The following is an 8,297-nucleotide window of genomic DNA, read 5'->3' as shown; positions in this document are numbered from 1 at the left end:
TGAAATTGCATATATAGCTGTTAGTTTCCACTTTGTTTTGTGTTACAATCAAGCATCATATTTCTGTTGTAATATAATTCAAATTATTTGCAGACATGATGACCCTGGTTGTGTTTTATAAAAATAATATCTAATGATATTTTGGTTGAAGAAATGTTGTTATTTATGCCGATAATTTGCAGTTTTTTTTAAGAGCTAAGCTTTGGCTTATTACTTTCAAGTGCTAAGCTAAGCTTTGGCTTATCCTTTCATTGTGAATTTCATTTTCTTTATTCTTTTACTTGTTAACGTTTTTATAGGAATAAATTCTGGTGATTCTCCTAGCTGCTGGTGCAAATCCTAATCTGCCTCAACCTGATCCAGTTTCCTTACCTCTATTTGCTGGTGCGTTTTGGTGTGGACTTTTTCTAATGGTTATGTAGATTTTTGGAGTGGTTAATGATTTTCATAAAATATTTTCTGGGACAATTTAAAGAAGTCTATTTTTGATACTTCAATTAAACCTCTTGAAATGGTACGAAGAAGAATGAAATGTTAATTGTTATTAAGTTTATAAAATATGAAATAACTTGGCAAGAGTCTATATGCTTCTGCAGTGATATGGAAGTTGTAGCAAATTTGATCTGCTTGGTTCTGCTTGAATTATTTTGACAAGAACGTGTGAATAAAATACTTGTATGCTTGCAAAGGATGCAGAGGAAGAAGCAGTTTGCACCTCACTGATGCATTTTTTCCAGCGTTGGAGAAGCGTTGGTGGCGGGGCGCAGAGCTGCTGCTGGATGCTGGTGCAGATGCTAAGGCAACAGATGCAGAGCACAACAACAGATCAGCTACATTCTTTGCTAAGGTTCAAGCTGCTTTTTCTTGAAATATCCATTTATACTATTGTGCACAACTGTTGCTGGTTCCTCTACTTTGCAGACAATTTGGAAGTGTGAACAGCAATTACTTTGCTCATTTACTGGAGCCTCCAGTGTATTTTAATTCATTATATCCTTATTTCTTTGCAAATTTCTTGTTGATTGACCCCTAGGTTAGGTACTACTCTAGATGCATACAATATTCTATCATATTTCAATCCATTGTATGTAACTTTTCCTGATCACTTAATCTTACATTCGTCTCAATAACATTCGTGTGATGCTGCAACATGTTCAGTGAGAAAATTGTGCCATTTTATTTTTATTTATTATAACAGTTTTTAAATCAAAGAATTTTGAGCATGAGCTACTTTTACTTTTAATTTACAGGACAATGTTGAAATACTTGCAAGACTTCTAAAAGGTGGCTGTTCCTACGAGGAGATCAGTGATTGGATTGGAGGAGGAGAATTTACCAAAACACAAGCGAAGAAGATGGTGTTGGCAGTGCACGAGTTGGGACCGTGAGTTCAGCTGCATCTAATTAAATGCTTAGCACATCAGCTTGCAATCAAATCTGTGTATCATAAGTTGAAAAATACGTTATATGTATGTGTAACACAATGTAATTAAACATATTCTTTCGTTGCATTAATAAATAATTTGTTCTTCATTTTTCTCTCCTGATTCTGTTTCAGAGAGTTTGTCACAGAAAATCTTCTGTACGAGACTTCAATATATAAACAGGACCATGAAAGCTCATTTTACCTGTTGAATAATTTTGTTATATTGGAACTCGACCTACCCGGATTCTTTGACAGAATTTTTTACAATGGTGAAATTAAGGACTGGAATTGTAAGAAGAAGTAAGTGTAAACAGATAGACTGATCGATCATATATGTGGTTAGTGATCAATTCCCATGTTGCCTCGTCCTGCTTCCCATATAGAGCTTGGCACTTGCTAAATCATTCTTATAAGTAAAGTTGATGGGACTCGCTTATCTGAATAATTGTGAGTCCAGCTCTGAATATGAGATAATTCATCTGACTGAAAAACATTAGTCATGAGTTTCCCTCAAACCTGGCACAGAGCAACAAGTTTTGGGTCTTGTTTGAAACAGCTCTATTGGTCATGATGCTCCAGTTGTTGCACAATGAAATTTTCTTTTTGAAATCTTTTTTGGGAGCTGATAATTGAAGTCAGCTTTAATCAGATCATTTTTATTTAATCCATTTTCAATATCCTAAAAGCAGTATTCATCTATTCAGGTACATAGATGTCCTGACAAACTACATCTTCCGAAATGAAGAGAAGAAAAGGGAATTATTATTCGACCTTTTCCTGTCATGTTTCCAGTGAGTACCTGCCGAATCTGCCAGTTAATGAACTTGCTGCAATTCCAGTTTTATTAGCCTCTATACTAATTATTTAGAAAATTTTCCACACCAAAATGTTTTCCAATTAATTATATCGACATTGCTCTGAAGCAAACTCTGGCCTAAATCACTTTATAAGCGTATCCAGAAGTATAACTTTAGAGACAAGTTAAAAGGATTCTTCAGTTTGTCCTCTTCTCAGATACTGCGCGGTGGGAGGTACACAATGTGCTGGTGAGTGCGGTTGGAACGGGTCGCCCCAAGTCCAAACTTCCTCAGAAATGCAGTAAGCCGATTTATTACTTTTAGACCTTAACACGTATCTGCGAACGGCCGTATTTGTTAACGGTGTAATTTGTTGAAACCTAATCGCCATTACATAAGTCCCCTATCATTTTCATTACCAACTTACACCTTGCCTTGATAGCATGTCAATTCAAGTTTGCATTGTAAATATGCCTATTTTTAACTTAGTCCAAATGCTTATTTATTTCATTACAGATCTTAGAAAATTTGTGGAAACGAACTCTCAGAATATTATGCCATTAACTTCTTTCTCAAATTGACGAAGTCATAAATCGTTAAATGGAATTATAATAAAATAAAAAATACAACTAATGCTACTAAAACCTTTCTTGTAATTTTATTTCTTCAAGGCTTGAATTACTGAAACGTCTTCTCGCACTAGCGGAGCACAATGATCTGCCTATTGAGATGTGGAGTTTTGGCAAGCGTAACTACAGACGGTTTGTGTGAGTAGTGTGTATGTGGTTATTGGGTCTTCATTACCAGGCTGTTAGGCTATTGAGTGTAGTGAACGGTTTACGTAAGTAGTGCGTGGTTATTGTATTAAGATTTACATTTGGGAGGTATTTAGAGAATAGATCTTTCAACTCCTTTGCCATCGTCTCAGATGCGGGGCCAAAGTAAGGAAAAGAACAATGAACACGATTCCTATCGTCACGTTCGGGAACCACCTCAGCATATTGTTTAGACAAGAACTTCTTAATTTGAGTATACACAAATTGTAAAGGAAACACAAAGGAAACAATTTTAGTGAACAATTTCGAAATTAGCTCGTTTTTCAAGTACAAAGATCCTATCCCTTTTCTTATGCGATCATCCCTAGTTTATCTATATAGTTGTGCGCAGTGCGCATCTGCGTATGTCGGTATGACATCGCGCAATTTTTATACTAGGCTTGCAGAGCATAGGGGCAGGAGTTATAGAACAGGGAACAAACTTGCGCATCTCCCTCATTCAGCCGTACGTATTCATGCCGAGCAGTGCAAAGTCCCGGTGTCCAATAGTGATTTTAGAGTTTTAGCCTCCACAACCGGTGTTTCTGACCTACGAATTTTAGAATCATTATATATTTTCAAACAGAAACCCAGTTTAAATGCTGCATTCAGTTCCTATCCCCTACAAATTGTAAATAGATAGTACTTTCTCTGCATGTCATCTCATTTTTATTTCTGTTATCTTCGATTTTAGTTCTAATGTCCTCAAGTTTAGGTGAATTGTTTGAATGTGAATTTTAGGTTACTAATTGTTTGTACCTGTGTTCTAGGTTTTGGACTGACGATGGAGCTGGACTCCGAAACGTTTTCTCTTATAAGAAATGGTGAAATTTTTGGCTATTTTCTTTACTTTTAAATTCCTGATAAGTTGTTGAAGAACGCTTTCGATAAGGGATATAATAAATTTGAAATCATTGATTTATTTTCTAACGGCAATGGCAATATTGATGAATATCTCGAAAACCTACCTGAAAAACGTCAACAAAAATGTGCTATCGAATATTTTGAGAATACTGCTTCTGTGCCTGATCCCAGTGATATAGATCCGGGGATGAAGAATTTATTCATTTTTGATGATATTGCTACGGAAAAGAATCAAAATCCTGCTGATAGTTTTTACACCCGTGGAAGACATAATAACTGTAGTTATCCCAAAACCATCACATACTACCAAGACAAACCATTAGAACAAATTCAAATTTATTAATTCTATTCGAGTTACCTTTCATCGATATGAAGAATATTCATAGTGATTACATTGCTTGTGATATGCCCTTTGCCGAGTTTCAAGAACTGTGTAATGAAACGTATAAAGTACCTTTTAAGTTTTGTGTTGATTAATAAAGATGAGCACCCCGGTTCTGGAAAATATTTCAAAAATTTAAATCAATTATATATTCCACAGAAGTATTTTTCAGGCAATCGCTCTAGGTTAAGTCCTGAGTTTTCGGTTAAAGAGTGTAGTAAAATCGGGGTAAATGACCGTTAGCTCATGATTCGGGAGTAATTGGTTCATTTTGTTGGATAAGATTCATGATCGGTACCCTGTTAAGCTGTTTATACAAATTCGGGGGTAATTTTTCGTAATAATATTGAAGAAGGTTATATTCGGGAGTAATTGGTTAATTTTGTTGGGTAATATTCGGGGTAAATGATTGGTAAACTATAATTTAAGCTGTTTATGGAAAATGGCGCCATGCGCTCGGTCATGTAACTACTAATATATTTTATAGAAAAAGTCGTTGATTAGGTTAGATGCAACATACAAATTTCGTTGGCAACTGAGCTCAGCCGCGCACTGTCCAGCTTCAGCCATGAGCATATATTTCATGCCCTTAACACCATTCCTCCACATGCTAGTGAAAGCTTTCTGTCCCTCCGTGAATCCCTCTGTTTGGGTCCATATCTCGTTTTCATTCAAATCCCAATTTCAGCTTAGTACTGAAACTCCAATTGTTAGATTTTGTAATGTCAATGGAACTTATAAAATGATATATACATTACTGATTCAATGTGTGAACTCGTCAGGTTTTCAGTTCACAGCATCATCTGTTGTAGCATTCGTGTTGAATGAACTCATCCTACAGCGCTTCGAGAGAGCTCTGTGGAAAAGATCCGATAGCGAAGCTAATCTTCACTTGTTGGAGTCTCCATATCGAGTTTTGCTGCCGAAAATCACAAAAAACTGCTGCCAGGACGGCCAGTGTTGGTTCAGGTGTGTGTGTGGTGACCATTGCTTGACTGACTGCCTGCCTTTTGATTTGAGTTTGCTCTATTGTGTTCCTTTTTTCGTTTCTTCTGCTAAGTGATAATTTTTTGTTTGATGAAATTTAAATATGGAATGTTGTGTTGTTGGTTTATTCACTTATTTCCATTTTTAACAGACATCAACCATCACGTTATAATTATTCATTTCTCAGGTCTCCAATGCTGACGAGTTTTTGTAGGGACAGAATTGACTGGGGATCTCACGCTCCATCTCTCCTGCTATTGCACTTGGGCGTACACGACTTCACGCAGTACGAAGAGTGAGTGATGCGACCACTCGTAACTCAGGATAACATCGTGGAATCTCCTATGCTCCCTGTAGGATTACAAGTGCTAAGCTATCAAATCTCACTCTTAGAAGTCCTTTTGCTTCAATTTTCACTATGTGTTGAGGTCGAAAGTCACAAGAAGATTCAATAATTTCTACTTGCCTCGAAGAGAAAGTTTCACAAATTTTTCAGTCGCGTGGAACAACCAACTCGGGGCACCCTGAACTAATTTCGGCTAGAAAATATTGAAAAATTTTATGCTTCTTCATAGGCATAAAAATATTTCACTAACCTCGACTTAATTCATCAGTAAATTATTAATCTGAGTCTCAATCTTAGTCAGAGGATAATAAACGATCATATAAAGTATGTATGAAAGAGCAAAGCGTATTTTACCTTACCATTACCCCGGCATACAGCTCTTCCTTGGTTGTAATAATTTCATTTGTCGCGCAGTTTGGTGGTGGGTCACAGCGGTGATCTCCCACCCGCCCCCACCCTCATATCCTGGGTGCATCGGTACGCACCAAGGGGTCACATCAAGTCCAGGCAGCGGCGACGGCACTCGATGAGATATGACGAAGTTTGTCAAGTTTTTCCATCGCCAGGTGAGGATGACTTGCATATCATTCAAAATGTGCTCACGAGGCGTGCCTGTTTCTTATGAGTTGAGATTATAATGTGTGATGATATTTGTCATCAAATATATAATCGTGTTGTGTATCTCGGTTTTCCATTAAATCTGTCGCTCATAGCGCTGGGTTGAAATGGCAAGTTTCCTAGATTGATAGTCTCCATTTCAATTCAGGGATTGGTGCCTTGAAAAATTATGTGAAGAATGGAACATTACATGCTATGGCAAAAGGTTGAGTATAGCGACTTACGAACAATGTAGTGATTTACCATTTAAAACGAGTTCTGTTCATTCACGATGCATTATTATATTCTGAGCCCATGCTATCTGTTGTTTTATACATTTATACATATAAGATTGAGTGAATACATTTTCTGCTGAAGCTCCAATCATTTCATTATTCATCAAGAATCTCACCTAATCACCTTGCCACTATACAAACATACTAATAGTCTAATAGAGTCAAATGTTGTGTGCAGCGCCGTTACGGTCTCTGCAGGAGCTGTGTCGCCTCCCTGTCCGCGCGGCTCTCGGCCTGTCTCTTATACACATCTAGATGTGTATAAGAGACAGGTACACACCCACTCNCTGCATGCGCTCTCTGTCTGCATGCGCTCTCTGTCTGCATGCGCTCTCTGTCTGCATGCACTCTCTGTCTGCATGCGCTCTCTGTCTGCATGCGCTCTGTCTCTGTCTCTTATACACATCTAGATGTGTATAAGAGACAACTCTTGACTTGAGTAACATTGACCTGTTGCAATTAAAGTCAAGTAACTTAATTTACTGGACAATTTTCGGCCTCCATTGCACTGTCGATCGTTCAAAGGTGTCATTATTGAAGTATGAGCGAAATGACGCGAGCTTATTGCTAAAATTGGATAAAGTTCATTCAATTGTGCGGGCATAAATTGCCTAAAATGTTTCATTTTTGCCGCGTACGCTTAATAGTATGCCTGTGATAGCTACTGTATAAGCTATAATACAGTTGAATTTTGATTGACTTTCATTCTTATTTGTACGCATTCCCTCTAACCTAATATCGCCCAGCTTGAAGAAAAACATCCACTTACTAGGACATAATTAGAATAAATGATATATCAAGTGGAATCATTTGATGAATATGAGCAGTGATTGAGCAGCCGATCATGATGCATAAGGCTAAATCTGCAGCTGCTAATGCATTTGTTCTCAAACTACAACTATGCTTTTTCTAGCCAAATTTAGACGCCCTCAGGCTCGTCCATGATGATGTGATGAAGATGCCATGGGTATAATGGATACAGATTCAAAATTGAAGCTTGAATTACGAGAACAGTTTTAACGTCCTGGCATGGTTTCAATTTGCATCCATATACCCTGTGTTAGTATATTTCTGCAAAATTGGTTCCTCTAAGCAGGTTTCATTGAAGCCCAGAGAATTCGTTTAATTGACAATTTTCTTATTAGTTTTTTTCAATAGATCGAACAAGATTTTTCGTTTGTATTGGTAAAGCGAAAATCAGAGTACCGATGGACATTTTTATTTCGTTAAAATCGTTTCGAATGTATCAATCATTCATTATGAAGTTACAACACGCATTGAGTGGTGGAATTTGGATCGAGATAGGCATAAAATCAATTGAATAGGTTACTTCTCAAAAATCGGAATTGTCGGAAATAATTACAAAATCACAAAAATATGCTGATAATCAAGAATTAAAATACCGAAAATTACTCCGAAAACAGTCTCAAGGTCTGACAAATCCAGTAGTTTGAAGGTTGATGGCTGGGGTCCTATCCATAATGATGAGGGCCTCAGCTATCGCGAGTCGGTTGGCGTCGAGGCATCTCATGACGACGCTGGTGCACTCCTCCAGCACCGTACGAGTGATGGTCTCGTTGTGGGCCTCCATCAGGTGGTTCCTTGGTCCACCAGACTGAAGGTGGCGAGTGAAACGTCGGCTTAAGGGGACCGACCTCCTCATACGAAAACTTCTACAGTTATTATCCGATTGTCATGAAACTTCACATACATACGTAAAATGTAAAAAAAAAAATTTTGCTCCTATAAATTTTTCGAAAAAATTGATAGAAAACGTGAAATTCATA

At 37.4% G+C, this 8,297-nt stretch overlaps 2 long non-coding RNA genes across 2 annotated transcripts; both read left to right on the top strand.

The window, feature by feature from the left end:
* Positions 1-317: 317 nt before the first annotated feature.
* On the top strand, positions 318-1,341 carry LOC125177675. Its single transcript, XR_007156616.1, has 3 exons — positions 318-384; positions 738-847; positions 1,251-1,341. It is a non-coding gene; the product is annotated as an uncharacterized LOC125177675 (long non-coding RNA).
* An 850-nt stretch (positions 1,342-2,191) lies between these two features.
* On the top strand, positions 2,192-2,962 carry LOC108671531. The gene is made up of 3 exons (XR_007156617.1): positions 2,192-2,217; positions 2,441-2,524; positions 2,895-2,962. It is a non-coding gene; the product is annotated as an uncharacterized LOC108671531 (long non-coding RNA).
* Positions 2,963-8,297: the final 5,335 nt, after the last annotated feature.

This window comes from Hyalella azteca, unplaced genomic scaffold, assembly GCF_000764305.2.
Source record: "Hyalella azteca isolate HAZT.00-mixed unplaced genomic scaffold, Hazt_2.0.2 contig4033, whole genome shotgun sequence".
In the NCBI taxonomy this organism is placed as follows: Eukaryota; Metazoa; Arthropoda; class Malacostraca; order Amphipoda; family Hyalellidae; genus Hyalella; species Hyalella azteca.
The sequence above is the reverse complement of the archived record's forward strand: the minus strand, read 5'-3'. Positions and strand labels throughout refer to the sequence as shown.